The sequence below is a fragment of the Scyliorhinus torazame genome, chromosome 12 (assembly GCF_047496885.1).
Source record: "Scyliorhinus torazame isolate Kashiwa2021f chromosome 12, sScyTor2.1, whole genome shotgun sequence".
Classification (NCBI taxonomy): domain Eukaryota; kingdom Metazoa; phylum Chordata; class Chondrichthyes; order Carcharhiniformes; family Scyliorhinidae; genus Scyliorhinus; species Scyliorhinus torazame.
In genome coordinates this window covers 24,617,004-24,636,652 of record NC_092718.1, presented here as the reverse complement: position 1 = coordinate 24,636,652, position 19,649 = coordinate 24,617,004, and the positions used below count along the sequence as shown (strand labels likewise).

The 19,649-nt window shown below is 42.0% G+C and overlaps 1 long non-coding RNA gene across 1 annotated transcript in view; it reads left to right on the top strand.

Moving 5' to 3' along the window:
• The first annotated feature begins 5,101 nt into the window (after positions 1-5,101).
• Positions 5,102-19,649, top strand: part of LOC140387156 (uncharacterized) — a 312,793-nt gene continuing 298,245 nt past the window's right edge. Inside the window, exon 1 of the long non-coding RNA XR_011933742.1 lies at positions 5,102-5,232. This is a non-coding gene — a long non-coding RNA (uncharacterized lncRNA). The remainder of the gene's footprint in view (positions 5,233-19,649) is intronic.

Here is a 19,649-nt window from a genome sequence, read left to right as displayed (position 1 = left end):
AAATTGCTTGCATAGCTCAATGGATTATACAGCCCCCAGAACTGGATAAAGGGTTAATTTAGTAACATCGAATGGTTCTGAGGAGCGGGTTGGATCACACGATGTGAACACTGGTATCTCACTTAGACCAAATTCTGGAATGATTATGGTGAAAAGTTCGCCATAACAAGCTCCAGGGCAGGGAACTCGAATCTTACAATATCTGACAGCAAACTGTAACTTCATTTGACACGAACAATTTATTACTGGCTCAGGTTTGGAGTAACTTCCTCAAACTAAATATCCTGGGCAACGCAAGCGTGTGACTTCGTAAACTTTTGGCCATACAAATGAAACTTTCTCGCTGACAACGCAATGCCTTCAAGGGAAGCAGCAGGAAAGGATAAATGTGAAGAAAGTATTAATTTGCAATACAAATGGTCTCTCGCGAGAATACAGCTGTAGGATTAAACCTTCAGAAAATTGAATTATTGGTTAAAACAATTCTGCAATTGGAGCCAGGTTGTGGGGGTGATGGTCCCCGACCCTCTTATACAAGTTATTGTTTGATAAAAATGTTGCGCCCGTCTCACCGAGACTTCAGCCGCCGTCTCCGATTCATTTCCCTTTTTTGTTCGATTCATGTCGCCGTGAAACGTTGCAAATTGTTCGCATCTAAATATCTGAGTTAGATGAAAGTTTCATTTTATAAATAAGACCTCTAATCAGTTGTTGCAATTTGCAGTGATACTGGTAATCTACCTCAACTTTATTACCACTCACACACCCTTTCTGAACAACAATCCAATGAGAATATTTCGAGTCTAACTTTTAAATGACCTTGATAGTCTTTTGAGCCGCCAGTAACTGCATACAAATAATCACAATATTGCACACAAAGCGCATGTAACAATACCGTTCAAAACTATATGCAGAGTTTTGGCTGTATAAATGTGGGCGGCATGGTGGCACAGTGGTTAGCACTGCTGCAAGTTACAAATCATAGTACCAGGGGCCCAGGTTCACATTTCAGCCTTGGGTGACTGTGTGTAGTTTGCACGTTCTCCCCGTGTCTGTGTGGGTTTCCTCCGGGTGCTCCGGTTTCCTCCCACAGTCCAAAGATGTGCTGTTAGATGGATTGGTCATGCTGAATTGTCCCGTAGTGTCCAAAAGTTAAGGTTACGAGGGGTCTGGGCGCTCTTTCAGAGGGTCAGTGCAAACTAGAGGGGCTGAATGGCCTCCAATGATTCCATGTACTTTTGTACATAATTATCATATAAATATCCCTACATGGATATTAGGGGCTGGTTTAGCACAGTGGGCTAAATAGCTGGCTTGCAATGCAGAACAATGCCAGCAGCCTGGGTTCAATTCCCGAACAGGCGCCGGAATGTGGTGACTAGGAGCTTTTCACAGTAACTTCATTGAAGCCTACTTGTGACAATAAGCGATTATTATTATTATGGATAATTACACAGAAATAAACCATAATCCCACATATTTGTCATATATAATTACATATCTTTAGCTACATAATTATTTTTTAATAGGTCACTATGCATTTCTGGAGTGTAAAGTATCTACGTATGCCTGACTCCTCACCAAATATCATAAGTACGTGGGTAGATATTTACAAATCACAGCCTACCACCTGGGTTCAGACTGTGGTCCGAGATTTGTTGTAACGTAATATCCCAAACCACTCATTTGATTCGAGGTCAAGTGAACCAATTTCCCTCCTAGAGCTAAAACCTCCCAGATTTGATCGACTTCCACGGGGACGAGGGATGGATCACCAAGAGTAGCAAATGAGATGTATCTACATTCAATATTCCGTTGTTGTGCTAACCAGAGGAAAGCGGACAAGGCACGTGCGAGACAGATTATATAACGCTAGTGAGAAATGTTTGGAGGTGTGAGGGAGGGGGGCATGTGCGGCCAGCTGTTTAAACACGAGAAGCACTAGAGTCTCACAGCAACTTTGTGCCACGCCAATAAATATCGAGGATAAGCGTCAAAGCAGGTGCGTGTAAGTGGAAAATGTACCAATGGGATCAAACCCACTTCGCAACCACAGCCATTTCCACCGACCCAATATTGACGGCAGTGACTCAGGAATCCCCTCTCTCCTCGCCTTCCCCCTCCTTAAAGATTTATTTTATAACCTACCCCTGAGGAAGAATGTGTTCATACTAACATACGAATTGGGAACAGGAGTAGGCCACTCGGCCCCTCGAGCTCCGCCATTCCATAAAATCAGGGCTGATCTGATTGTAATTCGACCCCACATTCCAATCTTGAAAGGTTTCGATCACGGTCGCCGAAGCCCTAATGGATACAAACCTAACCTCCCCATCCTTTCCTCAGGAGAAATTCCGTCCGTTAATGGATCTGACCTAATACCTCCTTGCATTGCTCATGTCAAATTGTGTCTGTTAATACTCCTGGGAAATGTATTGGGATAACGGCGCTATGGAAAATTGAAATATAGGAATAGGAGGAGGTCATTCATTCCATCGAGTTTGTTGTTGCGTTCAGTGCAATGTTGGTTGTTCTGTGCCTTAACTCGCTCCACCTGCCTTGGCAACTTGCTGTTGCTGGTGTTAAATGACGGTCTGGGACGGCAAAGAAGATATCGCCCCCTTTCAGAGGGGGAAGAGGAGATGCGCCGGCCATGGTTTGGACGGGAAATTTTAGGACTTCCAGGAAGTGGTCATTTCCAGAGGATGGCCAGCAACTGGAAGTAGCTGTCAAGGTCGGAGATTAAAGACATGGACACATTTAGCAAACTAGTGGATGCCATGATGTCTCATTCAGGAACAGCAGCAGCATATGGGCTGAAGGAAGGTCTGCATTCAAACCCTCGTGATCAAACGTAGAACAATATTTTGGTCCCCCGCTCCAGTGTGTTGGCTTTACCGGGTCTGTGCTGTATAATCAAATTGAAATTAACTGTAACCTGTTTATTTATTCACTGAACTCACTCCCACCACATTGATCGATTCTGGATGTATTTCAGAACGGGCGAATTTAAATATCCGTCAGACACACACTTATTGTGTTATTTTCCGTCTGAATTTCCTTTGAATCCATTTTGGGCTGGCTGACCAGGACGTGGAGACTGGAAAGTTTTTTTTTCTCAAGTAACGCGCGGAGCTTTTGAGAAACAACACGAAAAAAACGCAGACCACAAAGACCTTTTTATTTAAATTTGTTTTGAATTTAGCGGATTTGCATGAAAACTGCATGAAATGACCTCATCGCAGCTGCTATTAGCTGTTTAATTAACTTACGAATGACAGGAGGAGACGGAGGACGTGCTTGGAATCTTATTAGCGCTTCTTTCACACACTCAGACACAGGCTCTCTCTCTCACACACACTCATACAGAAACACATACAGAAACAGTGTGTGCGAGCCAGTGAGACTATCAGCACTAACCAGTTTACACACACAGACCAGAGAGAGAGAGAGAGCCTGGAAACTCTCAATCTGCCCACTCAACAGAAATTTCACCCCTTTAAGATTGAAATTCACACACTTGGCAAATAGCCGGCCCTTTCTCTTGAAGTTGTCCACTTTTAAGTGAAGCGGTTTTTTTAAATGCGGAAAAGTTCACCAAAGTTTCTCAAACCTCTCCTTTTGTATCAAAACACCTCCTCCCAATGTTTGACCGTGCCTGTAAAAAAAAACTAATCTAAAAAGAAAAAAAAAATTACACCATATTTGGAGAAAAAAAAGGTGGCTGCCCTCGTGATCATCACCACTTGTGTGCCTACCACGTCTATTGAGTCTCGGCAGGCAACTGTTTGAATAGAGGTTATTTGGGGTCAACTAGCGAGGTTAAGATTGTGGTCTGCTTTCAATATTTTATTTTAAAAATACTGCCGTGTTTGCTAGGGATCTACTTCGTTGTCTAACTCGAACATTTGAAATGTAACAAGTATAATATTAACAGGAGGGGGCGGAAGATTTTGAGAGGGCACTAATTGAACCCTACAGTACAGAAGGAAGTCACCCAAAGATATGAAGGTTAGGTGGATTGGCCATGCTAAATTGCCTTTCGTGTCCTGAAAGGTTAGGTGGGGTTATTGCGTATGGGGATAGGGTGGAGGTGTGGGTTTAAATGGGGCGCTCTTTCCAGGGGCCAGTGCAGATTCGATGGGCCGAATGGCCTCCTTCTGCACTGTAAATGCTATGAAATCCGGCTCTTGTGCCCGTGTCGGCTCTTTAAGAGAGCTTATTTGTTTCTCACTATTCTGCTCAGTAATGTTAAATTCCAATATATTGCTATTACCGTGTGTATTTAATTACCGGGACGCCTCCTGCTGCAAGTCTAATAAAGGTTACACCGTTTTATCAACTTCAGCCAAATTATCCGGAGATTATCACAATTGCTCCAATTTGTGTATTTCAGGCAGTGCTTGCGACCTAGTTACATAACCACAAATTAAATTAACAGCCTACAATGGTTAATACAGCCCACGTTTTCTTTTGCAATTAATCCAGGATCGGAAGAAATATGATTACATGCACTAATATTTCAACCTGAACACGCTTCTGAACAGCAGGTACCGTGTTGTAGCAAGTCTGCTGCCTTAACAAGGTGTCTGGGAATTTGAAAGCAAATTGAAACTTTTCCAATTGCCATTTGCTCTCTGCACATAGACCATGGGCTCAAATGTATAAACTATGCAGAAGTGAAGATCCATGTGCATTTGTCACCAGAACTATATAGCTGTTGGATGAATGCATGCTTTAGGTGGAATGGTGGTGAGTTTGAGACAGAATGGACAGCCAAGTTCAAGTGCAAGTTCGTGGGCTTTATTGAGAGCTCTGCTCCTTCCAGTGTCGGGCCTTTTGTCTGGCCCAACAATTGCTCTTTATTCCTACCCTGTACTTGGCACTGCTTGGGCGCCTGTGCATCAAACTTAAAGCGCACTGTTGTGGTTTTGGGACTCAAATTATGCTCTAGTCGAAATTTCTGCCATAATCATATACGTACTCCCATTTCAGTTTGATTGGCATCGATACATGAGTAAACGACTCAACACATGGTAGCAATACGTGTCAGGATACGCTTTTTAAAAAAAGAGTAGTGGGGGGGGGGGGGGGGGCGGGGGGGGGGGTGATTTGGTAACTTTTCACTATCAGCGGAGACGAAAGATCGCTAAACTTCAACAACTTCGACACGTTGGCATTCGGAAGAAAGCGAATTCAAAAAAGGAACTGCATTTTGACCCCGAAGACAAGGTAAGGAATGTCTGTCTATGTATTTGTTAAAGCTGGTGGCTTTTGGGACGAGATGAGTGTGGGGGTGGGCGGGTTGTTGGGGCCAGAGACGGTGTGGACATCGAGAAGTCGAATTCGAAATGGCTATGTTGTGGAATGTTGGTGCTTACTGGTATTTGAGAGGGAGGGGAAGGCATGTCCAATCTTTGAATAAATCAGAGGTCATTGGCGGTTGCTATCTGGGTAGTGACACCGTTTGACCCGACACAAACCAGAGCTAGGACTATTAAGTGATCCCACAATGAGGTTGCCTCTGACACAATGCCTGAGCTGAATTGCTAACCCTCCGCAGCAATGTCACCTCAGCCAGCCGTCCCTCACTTCCAACACGGATTTGTTAAGCGGTGTCATTGCTGAATCGAATAATCCGTTTAATCGATTATATTAACCTTACAGGGTTTTTTTAAACGGACCAAAGGCAAAGTTCGCCAGACGAGTTCATACATAAATCACAATGGACAGTGCCGGGGAGGAGGTGACATTTAAGCTTGCTTAGAGCAGTTTGAATGTATTTCCTTGACCCGCCACTCAAAAAAGAACGTATATATAAAAAAGTTACTCTTTCGCTATTTATTTTGCAGGTTAATAATCTTTTAGCTTCGATTGAAAACCCAAACTGGGCCAGTCAAATATTATACTTTCTGATGGAACAATTAAATAGAAAATGATTATAAGTAACTTGAAAGATGCATCATCGAAAGCATCTCACGGTCAGTTTGGGAGGGCATGCTCTAATTGTATATATATATTTTGCAATAACTAAATTACATTAAGATCCTGCACAAAATAGGCTATCTCCAACTGCCATGCTGTCGAAATTACACACTTATATTAACATTTAAAGTTATGAGAGACTTTACACAGCACATTATTGATCAACTGGTTATTCAATAATAAATTTCCCCCGAACAGATCCACCACATAATTTAGACTTTGACTCGGTCAACAGATCAATTAGCTGTGTAGCACTGGAATCATCTGGGCAGAGATTGAACACCGTCTAGGGCTCCAGGACAGCCCGTGTTTTTTTTTAAGGGTCACGGTTAATGAATGGAGTTATCCTGCCAACAGCTTTACGTGTCAGGGATATTAGATCACTCAGTTGTATCGGAAATGGATTGAAAGCCTTGGGGTTTATTTTGTGTTCATTGGGTGGTGTACCCAGCAGTCAGCAAAGCTCTAAAAGGTCAGCCCGTGACACACACTGACCACAACCAAGTGGCTCACGGGCAAATTCTAACTTTGCTACTTTGCAGTTCCCTGGAAAGTGAAGGGAGGGGGAGGGGGACATTTCAGGCAGGAGAATTTTCTGTGCATTTATTTTGCGCGGGAACCAGGTAATTACAAATAAAAGAGTTTTTATTCCTTCGTGACATTGGAGTCTGAAACGAATCGCTAAATGACGACAGGCAAATTGTTGACCTGTGATCCGAATGGTGAAACAGGAAATAAGACAAAGCATTCCCGCCGAGTGTTTGATCGTTTCTTTCCACAAACAGTTCGGAGGGATGCTGCAACCCGGTTAGTTGCGTCGGGAGCAGGGGATGTGTGTTGTAAATGGACTGGAAGGAGGGGTGGGGGTAGACACCATCCTAATTCTCGAATCAGGAACTTGTCATCAGTACCCCCGCCACCCCTGTTATAAAAGGAGGGCTAGATTTGTTTTAAAAATGAAACCCATATACTTTAAGGAGAAACTCGGAGAGTGACGGCGTTTCCTGCGGGAGATCGTTTCCCCCATCGACCGGGCAGTGTATGGACCGGATTGGTTGAGTCGGGTCTGTGAATACGGCGCCTGGCTTCTTCGCTGTTTGATGTAAGAGGCATGAGGAATGCGACGCGGAGCTGCAATTGGGATGTCGGTCCCCACACTCTCTCTCCCCCCCACCCCCAGGAGGGGCAGACGGAAAGGGGGTTGGCTATTTCACAGCCAGCCATTTTGTATTACGGTGCAGTTTTAAGTCTCCAGCTCCCAATTCACCCCAGGAAGATTTCCTAAACGCAACCTTAAAGTTGTGAATGTGCCAAACAGGCGCACAAACCGCTTGCGCAATGCAATCAGCGGATGTGTGAATGAATGAATGTGATGTTTGTCAACGCGGTTTGCACACCAGCCGTTTCCCAGCTAGAATACTTCTGTCGACATATCAAATAATGTATTTAAATAAATAATCAATCCTGTGTCTCTTAGCTAGACTAGGTATTAAAACTCTGCCCAATCTCCAAGTGCGACCAAAGACTCGGAAATTCGATTCTGACTGACGCCCAGGTCAATTTCCCTTTGACCCCCCCTTTGGGTCCAATTCTTGGAGATTCACCTTTATTATAATATTTACGTGATCGGAATATTAAACGCCCACCTCAGGAACATGGCGCTGAGGAATCGGAGTTGCCAGCGACTGAGACCTGGCATAAATATACCATTTGCAATCGCGTAAATAAACAGGGAAGCCAAGGGAAGAAACCGAATAAACCCTTCCGGTTCTTTGTGTAACATTATTCAGAAAATCGCGCGATGGATCCTAAACTGTGCCACTGCCCTTACATCAGGGCGATCCGGTTATTGCGGATTATTTATTGAGACCATATCCATCATTCTGTGTATTCTACATGATAGATATACTTTTAAACTTCAGGATCACGCCGAATTTCATATTGGGGGAAATTAAGAGAATGCACCCCAACAAGGCAAACTAGACATCTAATTTTTCCTCCAAATTTCCCCAAACTCAACTAAATGAAGAGGCAGGATATTTATGAAAGTGGTAGGGGCCACGGATTAAGCTTTCCGTCACGTCGCCGGTTTGGGAGAAAACAGAGTGGCAGAGAAAAGGGTTCTGAATGTTGAAGCAATGTGGCCACTTGATGGATTTGCGATTTCTGAGGGGTTCCGAACAATAAGTAATTGCCAACGGGCCTTCGTCTTTATGATCGAGTAGGGTAACATTTGCACTGCCTCTCAGTTCCAATTGTCATCGCTTTGAGCCGCTTTGCCACGACCTGACATGTGATCATGAGGACAGGATAATGCATTTAAACAAAAAACAGAATGGCTTGCAAATCTGTCAATATCAGGATGTAGACTTGAAGATTTGTTTTCTGTAGGATTGTATATTACTTCTTCATTTTAATAACGGGGCGTAGCATTAAAAATATATATACTGGCAAAATGGGAATACCGAACGATCAGGACTGGGTGGCGTTTAGCAGAGAGCAGTAAGATCACGTGATCCCAACAGGAATGGTTACGAATTGTTAACGTCTTTCGGTTCAGGTCACTGTGACAGGAGTAGGAACCTATTAAATGGTATGTAAAAATAAGAACTTGGAATGCAAACCCCATCAACCCGAATCTAATGGAACTGACTATCAGGGTTAACGGTACACCATAGGGAAGAATATCTGTCCAGGCCCGCATTGTAAAATCCAGAAATTGCTTGGGCAAAGGTGTAACCTGTTATTCTCAGGCCTTTCGCCTTAGTTTGACCCTAAGTTCCACTTTATGTTTAAGAAGTTTAGAATGTGCCTTGCAGCCACGTTAGTTCCTACCTGTTCAACCATCGCCAACCCATCTACATTAAAATGGAGGCAAACTTGACCAGTGTACCCACCCCTCCCAGATTAAATATTATTTTCGTAAAACTCTAGCATTCTTCTAGAACGAATTAATCCGGTAAACAAAGGAGTGTGTGTGTGTGTGTGGGCTGGGGGGGGGGGGGGGGGGGATTTGATCCCATGCCTGCGTTTCTGTCCCCTCCTAATGTTTCTCGTCGCCCTCACCAAAATACCCCAAATCTTTAGGCGATTGGGAAATAAGTGGGGAGGTGAAAATAAAATGTTTTCAATTTTCTCATATTGGATATTTGGCTCCTCCCCCCCAAGGTCTAAAAACTCTGGTTGAACCTAGCGGTTTGCTTATTCTTGTCAAACTTGCTGTCCTGACCTTCATATTTCCCCAGGAAATCTCAACAATAGGAACAAATGATATTAACATTGAAAAGCCCTTTACAATGAACTGATATTCTTGAGAGTTCGGATTTTATTTGTGACTATAGGATGACATATGTTCATAAATTTAGAAAGCGTGGTGACATTACATTCTCTTGTTCAAACAATCAGACCATAAATCTACAAGTTTTTTACGTCTGGCTTGGGTTAGAGCGTATGAAAGTTGCAAAGGCTCAAATTTCCACACAATTGATTTTCCTGACGGTTTATAGGAATCTGCGTTTTTCATCTGACGTGATCATGACGAATAATGGGGTATTATAAAATTGGAAACAAAAATACCGATTAATGAGGTATACAGAAATGCTAAAAATCACAATTTTTAAAGGAAGTTCTGATAATGAACTTTTGAAAGATTTCCAATGGGTTGAGGTTTCTGCCTTGACTCTTCCAGTCGTTGAGCAAGGCCACTGGTTAATGCAGCAGCTATTTCTTTTTATTTTACTGTTCTGTTTTACTGCAAGTCCTGACTGAACACTCCCCCTCCCCTTTTCAATACTAGAAACTGCCACCATGATGCCAAAATATATACCATGTTAAGAAGTCATCCTGATAGTGTATGACCTGGAAAGGACAGCACCGCTTTAACCCTGTTCTATAACGGGGTATGCCACACCCTCCTTCCCCTCCAACACCCCCTCCCCTACCCACATACCACCCCCGCTGCTTCAATGCATAACACATGCTGTGCAAAATCGAATTTTTTTCAAAATCGAATTAAATCACTTCGTGTTCCAAATATATATATTTTAAAATTTTTCCTTTCAATACCTATCTGCCGTATGGATAACCTGATTGAATTCTTACCCTATCACTGCAAATTTACCTAAAAAGAAACGAGATTATCGGGGAGGGGACTTTTTCCTTGTTTCTGTGCTTCGGTAGAGGTTCGAAAAGGAACTGTGTACGTGCGTGCTAAGTATGGGCGCTCCATTAACAGGCAGTGCTGCGTGTTCGGCAGCAGTCATTGTGCCTGAGCTAATGCACCTGCTAGCCTGATTACATTTGAGCACTGTGTACAGTAACTCAATAGCCTTCCCCACAATGCTGTCTTTAGATCAGCACAATCCTCCTTTTTCTAGGCACTTAGACCCACGTTCTTCAAAGCAAATTGCCCTTTCTATAACCCATTTACAACCAATTGCACACACATCTGTTTTCCCCCCCTTGAAAAAAAATCCCTTTATGAAGCCCGATCTGTAAACCTACCACCTTCTCCTCTCTCATTGAACTCGTTGTCCAATTTGCAATAAACAAATATTAGAACGATCCAAATCAGTTTCACAAAGGAAAGTTATTGATTTTCAGTGTCCATGTGTTTATAAGGCTGTTAGTTATTACTGTGATGTCAACAACGTAACCAGTCATTGCTGGCTGCATGTAAAATATCAAAACGTCATTATAAAGATTATATTTATCACATAGAGAATAATTTGTTTTAATTTTCCACATTATCAGTGGGTTTACCGCCTCAATGTTTCCTCTAAAATTAACACGTTTAGTTACATCGTCTCAGGATGCCGTGATTTTGAAAACATCTTCTGCATTTTCTGTCCACCGTCTCCTCGTGTCGGGCCCAAATTAGCATCTTGCCTCAGCCTGTGACAGAATAATTCATTGTTGGCGACATTTCTCCACTTGGGGAAGGAGGATTATCTTAAAGGAAGATTATTAACACGTGAGCTTTCCAATGTCTGTGATTTGTGAATGAGATATCCCAGGGTCATCATTCGGTAAAGATGTGGATTACACCGACCTAGAACAACAGAATGTTCCGGAATCACTGACTTTTCAGTTTTGATTTCGATTTATTCTTCGCTAAATCCGGATCCTGTAATATCTAGTCCTTTGCTCCCGGCGTTGACAGATTCGCACCATCTGCAATGCTATCCCACACAAAGTTATTCCAGGAATAATGCGAGAAAATGACAGACCGAATTGACAATGTGCGATTAAAATAAGCTGCATTTGGACAGTTTCTACATCTAAATGGATGACTCAAACGCATAAACCTATGGTTAGACTAGTAAAATAGAAGATTAGACCCAGCGTGCTACTAAAAGATGTATTAGAGATAACTAAAATACTGAGACGTTCAGATTACATTACAATCCCACTTTCAGAGATGCGTGCATCAGTTTGAGTGCTCACCAATTTAGAGCTTGATTTTTTTTTTCGCCTTTAACAATAAACAAACGGCCAAATTATCCCATTAACTGTGGTGAGTTGTTTAAACCGACTTAATTTATTTTGATAAATGCAGATTATATATTGGAAATTATAATAATGGGTGCATTTTCTTAATATATGGGTGCATTTTCTTAATATAATTAGCTTCAATTATCATACAACACCGTTTCTTCAAATGAACTGCTCCGTTTTGAAAGAGGCAAGTTATCCTGTAAAAGGATGCCACTGCAAACAAGCGAAAAATACCAAATTTATATCCAAGTTCAGGTGTTCCAAATTTCAACAAACGTCACATTAACGCCCATCTGGAAAAAGCGCAGGCTTGGAATATGCACAGCATATGGATTTGCATAAATATTGGAGGAAGAGGTTAGATTTGGATAACTGTGTATAACCCGGTGAATTAATTTTGCGAATAATCTTTCCGAGATTGGCAATATCCTGGCAGCGAGGGTGTCCCACTTGCACAACAGCCAAGCGACCAGATATCCAATTTAAATGGTCTCCGGGTTCTGGTGTAACTGAGTTTGGGCGATCATATGTGTGTGTCAACTGGAATCCTCTACAGCTGAGAAACCAGCACACATAGAACAGGACTAAGAAAAGACGAGGCGACATGCTTGATATGTTGACAGGTTGAGGTAAGTCAGGTGAGCAGAGGCTCGCTCGGAGGATAAAGACTGCTATTGGCCTATTGGACTAATTCAGCCATTCCTCGGGTGTAAATACCATGAACATCCAATTAGACGGATCAATGCAATTGGCAGTGAGCTGACATCAAACATGAAACTCCAAATCCAATTGGTTAACGGAAGCAAGGAGTTCCATTGTTGGAAGCCGTTGGAAATAGTTTTTAAAAAACGCTCTGGTAGTGAAGAAAAATTAACAGAGGAGCCAGAAATGTGAGCAAGGGAAGGACTGAAAAGAGGAGATAAAGTTTCAAGCAGTGATTAAGAATGCAACATGAGGGAATCGGAAAAGTAAAATGGTTCGTGAACCATGTTCAGGCAGTAGGATGATTGTGAAATCCAGTCGTGTTCAGGCGAGGTGGCAGGGAGAGACTATCTTGGCAGATCTGATAAGAGCTACCACTTTTGAACACCAGCATTTTAAAGTGCTTTTAACATTTTAGTTGAACACTTGACATGATTGCCAATTCTCACTAACAGTTGAACCTTGCACAGTAGTTTGAGGTAACAAATTGCTTCGTGTGGTCGATGAGCTCTGGAGAGAGCACATAGAGAGGGGCTTTTCACAGTAACTTCATTGCAGTGTTAATGTAAGACTACTTATGACAATAAAGATTAATATTATACAAAATGCATGAGACTTGGGCAATGTTAGACATTATTATAAAAATGTGGAACATGCACGCAGACCTGATTATTCATTTTGGGGTCAATTGACTGATTCTGAAATGAATTGGATCAATATATGTCGGTAAGGGAGACTGAGGATTATATGGACATTGTCGACACTGCTTGATTCTTCTTTTCATGAAGGAGAGAAAGGAAAATCTATACGGATTGGGTTCAATAGACCAAATTGCTCCGTTTCGCCCTGAAGTTCATGTTTAAAAAACTTTCAATTTACTGAATTGCTAGAGAACCTTTTAAAATTGTACTGCAGGTGGGTTGGAACTGGTGTAAGGCTGAATCAAAGAATGTGCCTCCATGAGATGGTTTAAGAGAATTCTATTTGGATAACTTCATACAGTTTGCAGCAATGTAAAGCTCAAACTTTTACTCCATATAATTCAGACTGTATATTGTAATTGTCCTACAATATTAAGTTATCTATCAGATAATTATCAGGACTCTTCATTTTCAAATGCATAACATTTAATGAAAAGGATCCGCCTTTTTAATTTGGGTCCAATTTTTAGCCACAAATGCAAATGATTCTCCATTTTCCCCACGTCCAAAGATATTTATCTAATGAAAATACAGAAATGGGGAGTAGAAATGTAGTTGCTAACTTTGACTATATTTTTACAAACCAAAATTTTCAATGTTATCCCAAGAATTCAGGCTAATCCTGACATTAGCACCTTGATTTTCATACACTGGTCTACGTTTTTGTTCCATCCAGACTGGCCTACTCTACTGCTTTCCTAACCAGGTTAAAGTCCAACAGGTTTATTTTGAATCACTAGCTTTCGGAGCGTAGCTCCTTCATCAGGAGTGTGAAGATAGGTTTGTGTAAGCTAACTCATCACTCGCTTGATGAAGGAGCTACGCTCTGAAAGCTAGTGATTCCAATAAAGCTTTTGGACTTTATGAAATGAAAATCACTTATTGTCACAAGTAGGCTTCAAATGAAGTTACTGTGAAAAGCCCCTAGTCGCCACATTCGGTACGGGAATTGAACCGTGCTGCTGGCCTGCCTTGATCTGCTTTCAAAGCCAGTGATTTAGCCCTGTGCTAAACAGCCCCTTTAACCTGGTGTTGGAAGACTTCTTACTGTGCCCATCCCATTCCAACGCCAGCACCTCCACATCATGGCTTTCCTAACCAACCTCCTATTAAATCTTGCACTCACCCAAAGTTCTGCAGCTTGTATTCTAACTTGCAATAAGTTCTGTTCACCCATCACCACAGTGCTCGCAGACCTAATTTTGGCTTCTGACCAAGCAATCCCTTTAATTTAAATGAATGCCCTAATTTTCCAATTCCTGCATGGACTCATCCCTTCCATGTCTGTAATTTCCTCCAGCTGTGTAACCATCTTAGAACTCCAATTTTGACCAGCATGATTTCATGTATTCAGTTGTCTAAACCCTAAGCTCTAGAATTCTCTCCCTAAGCATCTCCGCATCTCAATTTCTCTCATTTAGCTTTAAGATGCTACATAAGCATACCACTATGACCAAGCTTTTGGCTACCTCTTTATATGGGACAATATTAAATGTTGTCTGATAAAGCTCACGTGAAGAACTTTGGGATGTTTTATTTTGTTAAAGATGTTACATAAGTGAAAGCTATCGATCATTGTCTAGTGATCATAAGCAGATTGCTTCCCAGCTTCCCTTCCTCTTCCTAGGGATTTATGGCATAAACTAATCCAGAAAAGATCAGAAATCAATCTTGTACTTATGCCATTCTTTATTTTACTTCTGCCCCTGCAACAAGACTGAAATGGCTCTTACCAAAACATCAAATTATATTCTCCTTGACTGTGATGATGGTAGTAAGTTGACTATAAATCTTGGCCCAGAAATGCATGTTGCATTAAATATGTCATTGTCCCGTGTGAAGCACATGTGGTCTACAAATAGTACCCTGGTCATATTATGAATCACATTTCATCATAAACTAACACGAGAATCAATATAGAATCATCTAATCATAGAATCATGTGCAGATTGCACACCATTCAATGTAATTTTACATGTAGCAATTGACTTTGAAAATCAATATTCATCACAGCATGTAATCTGCATGGAACTGTTGACACTGCTTGGCATTGTAAGTCTGATCAGACGTGTAATATCTGAGTAGAAAGTGCTCGTTTTTTTATTGGTGCAAAGAAACATTTGATAAAATATATTTCTGCAATTTCCTCCTCAAGGTGTTAAGTTGTGGAATGTAATTGTGTGGATATTGGCATACCTGTGATATCTCGTGTGTTCGTTCATCAGATGAGCCAGGCATCTGTGTGTTGGTAGGAGGTTACTTGTGGGGGGGGGGGGGGGGGGGACATAATAGCCAATTCTGTCCTCAGCTGAAGTTCCCGCGCACAAGTACTTTCCAGCAAGAATCCTTATTAGCCCAGATATGAGGTCAATTGGACCCTAAGTGCTGCTGGGGTAGACAACAACCGACTCAGAACAAAATATGGACCAAATCTTATATCTGTGGTTGGCATAGTTCAGTCTTACACTGTGTGCTTCCTTAATCTACTGCATCATCAGAAGAATTGATCTGTGCCCCCTACTAAGCAGTATTCTCATAGCTACAACATCATCATTTCACAGAATTGCTCACCCGCCAATATACAATAGGAAAACTAATGAAACTGCATCAAACGCTAATGAATGAGCGCAGTGAACATAGAACATACAGTGCAGAAGGAGGCCATTCGGCCCATCGAGACTGCACTGAACCACTTAAGCCCTCACTTCCATCCTATCCCCGTAACCAATAACACCTCCTAACCTTTTTTGGTCACTAAGGGCAATTTATCATAGCCAATCCACCTAACCTGCACGTCTTTGGACTATGGGAGGAAACCGACGCAGATACGGGGAGAATGTGTACAGACAGTGACCCAGCGGGGAATCGAACCTGGGATCATGGCGCTGTAATGCCACAGTGCTATCCACTTGTGCTACCGTGCTGCCCACAAAGACCTGCAGTATCTTTCTTCGTAATAAGAAACTTGGATGAAAATTCATAGTTCAGGCTGAAGAGTGTAAATGTAGAATAGGAGGCAAGGCAAATCAAGAAAAACAATTTATATATTGCTCTTATATCGCAAAGCTCTTGAATGGGATTGAAGAGCAGTTAATCTTATAGCGGGAAATAAACGGCCAATGTTGCACACAGCAAGTAATCACGTGCAGACAGCAGCTCGCTGAATTAACAGTTAACCTTTATCTGCTGTTGGTCGAGGGATGAATTGACAGGACACCGAAGTGCTCTCTGCTTTACAAATATTTCTGCAGGATATTGGAGATCCAGCAGAACAGATAGACGGGGCCGTGGCTTAACATCGCATCTCAAGAACTGGATCTCTGATAATGGAACCTCCCTTAATACTTTCCCGGAAGATTGGTGAATAATAGGTGCTTCGGTGGTGGAGACATGTAAACTCCAGCCTTCTAAATGGAAAGCACTAACTGAATAACAGAAAGGCCAGGGTTTAAAAGCTTGAAGTTTCCAAGAATGTAGGGAAAGTGAAAGGGCATGGGGGCTTTAAGATCCAAAGGTGGACTATGTTTGAGTAGGAAATATTGTAATAGCCTCAATATCAACCTCAAATATTGTAATAACCTCAATGAAAATAAAAGTTGGAGTATTTCGTGCTTGGAATAAGAGAAAGGCCAAAATAAAAGAAAGATTGGGAATAGCTTAATTAAAAGTTTTGAATGGTTCACACTGCGAATAATTAACATCTTGGAGCGAGTCACATATTGGAGTGTAATTTAGGGTTCCGATGATTTTTTTAAATAAATGTAGGTGTAGACATTAAGCAGCCTTTATATCAGAGCCTTTTTTCAGCTCATTCTCTTCAATTGCACTTTATACTGTCATTGTTGGAGTTGGAATTGACTTCTGTACCAGAGTGATGTGATGAAAGTCTTCGCTCTCTGATTGGTGCAGTCTAACTACAAAACTGCTCAGAATTTGGCCACCGTAGTCCAATAAGACACGAAAAGGCCACTGTGGCAAGCACTGATACAAATCCTCTTCTGATACTGGACTTTCAGGCAAATCATTAGAGAAGAGCTGTGGAAGCTTAATACTGGTGCTTGATAGTGACGCTGTACCAAATCTTAGCAATGCATCGATTGACACTTGGTCTCTCTCAATGCATCTATTATCTCTGTGCTACCAGACTGCTTCTCCAGTACACTGCCATAAACCAGATACACTTACCTTTCAGTGTCCGGGCCTCAAAACAAACTCTGCACCTTTATCATTGATTCTACTTCCCTGCTTGACTACTGCCCCATGTTAAAGTAGATTGTGTGCATTCTATCTTACTTCAATTTGACCTTTTGATCCCATAGTCTTCCCATCACAAAACTTCCCTCTCCATAACATTATTTTCCTCTGTGCCTGCCTCCAGTCTATCTGCTGCTGAAATTCTCATCCAATCATTTTTCAGTTACATTCTATACTGTTTGAATGTTTTCAATGCTGGCCTCCCATCCTCTATAAACTTCTGCTGATCCAAAGATTTGCTGCTGATATCTCATCCCACACTAAGTTCCACTCAGCGCCCTTCTTTACTAATCTCCATTTGCTTCCATAGAAACCTTACAAAAGTTAAAGTGCAGGAAGAGTCCATTCAGCCCACTGAGTCTGCACCGGCAAAAATAGATAAAAGAAGAAACGAGCCACTCACTTTAACCCTACTTTCCAGCACCCAGTCCGTAATCTTGCAGGTTCCAGCACTGCAAGGTTTTATGCAGATCCAAGTACCTTTTCAATGAGTTGACTATTTCAGCCTCAGCCACCAATTTAGCCAGTGAATTCCAGACACCCACCACCCTCTGGGTGAAAAAAATGTTTCTTCATGTGTCCTCTAACCCTTCTACCTATTACCTTAAATCTATGTTCCCTGTCAACTGACCCCTCAGTTAGGGGAAAAAAGTCTTCCCAGTCTAGGCCTCTCATAATTGTGTACACCCAAATTAGGCCTCATGTGTTCGAAGGAAAACAACCCCAGATTATCCAATCTCTCCTCAGATGGACAATTTTCAAGTCCTGGCAACATTCTTGTAAATCTCCTCTGCACTCTCTCCAGAACAATTATTTTATTTTTTCCTATAAATTTAGAGTACCCAATTCATTTCTTCCAAGTAGGGGGCAATTTAGCGTGGCAAATCCACCTACCCTGCACATTTATGGATTGTGGGGGTGAAACCCATGCAAACACGGGGAGAATGTGCAAATTCCATATGGACTGTGATCCAGAGCCAGGATCGAACCTGGGACCTCAGCGTCGTGAGGCGGCAATGCTAACCACTGTGCCACCGTGCTGCCCTCTCCAGACCAATTATGTTCTTCCTGTAATGTGGTGACGAGAACTGTCCACAAAACTGAAGTTGTGGCCTAACCAGCATTTTATACAGTTTCATCATTACATCCCTGCTTTTGTTTCCAATAGTTCACCCAATGAGAGAAAGTGTTCCACGTGCTTTCTTGACCACCTTGTTCAGCTGTCCTGCCACCTTCAACAACCTATGGACATGCACTCCAAGATCCCTCACTTCCTCAACCTTTCTCAATATCTTCCCTTTTATTGAGTATTCCCTTGTTTCCTTTGCCCCCCTCCTCCATATATTACGTCACATTTTTCCACATTGAATTCCATTTGACACTTCTCTGCCCACTCAACATTGATCCATCCCTCCATTCCGTAGAAATGAGAATTCTTGTTTTGCTTATTTTCATAAATGATCTCATGCTTCCCTATTTTTGTAACTTCCTTCAGTCCTATAAACCCGTCTGAAATATTTGTTTCTTTCATCTTGTGCACTCTTCCTACTCTTCAGCCTTGTGCACCCTTCCTACTCTTCAGCCTTTAGCCGCCTCGGGTCCATGCCCTGAATTTCCTCCCGCCCTCCACCTAGCTACTCTTCCTTAAGTCCTTCCTTGAAACCCACCTCTTACACAAAACCTTTTATCGCTTCTCTTAAAATATAATTTGGGTGGATGTTGATTCTTGTCTGATTACATCTTTGTGAAACGCTTTCGGACGTGTTTCTCGCTGAAACCTTCTGTATAAATATGTTTTTTCGACTTGGTATACAATAAAAAGCGTGCAGGGTGAACGACGTGTGGTAGCCTTTACTATTAATGTTATTTCGAGTTCAAGCTTCACATGTCTATGTGAAATAGAAGCAGTACCAAGAAACTAAGTGTAGGAGAACATACACTTGAAGGGCACATTGGCCACAGAAGCAGCACAACAAAGGTTCTCCAGACTAGAACCAGAGAACAATCTCAGAATAAGAGGTGGGCCATTTAGGACCGGGATTAGGAGGCATTTGTTCAATCAGGGGGCAGTGACTCTTTGGAATTCGCTCCTACGGAGAACCATGGAGGTTCAGCCATTGAATCTGTTTAAAGCAGAGGTCGACAGATTTCTAAATATCAATGATGTCGCGGGATAGAGGCAGACAGAGTGGGAAATGACGATGACGCAGCAGATCAGCCATGTTCTAGTTACATTGTGAAGCAAGCTCGATGAGCAGAATGGCCGACTCCTGTTCCTATGACCCTATGTTCCTAACAAAAGCATTATCCGTGTACCATGGAATTTAATTCCCTGGTGGGAAATTAAGCATGAATGTTCATTTTTCCCCCAAAGCTGATCAAACCAAACTCCTAAATATTCCCCTTCACTATTAATCCCTGGCTCCTAGTCCTGCTCCAGTAGCACAAACTATATAATCTGTCTAGTATTGGATCATTTCAATTAACTATCCTGGAAATAACATCCAACAG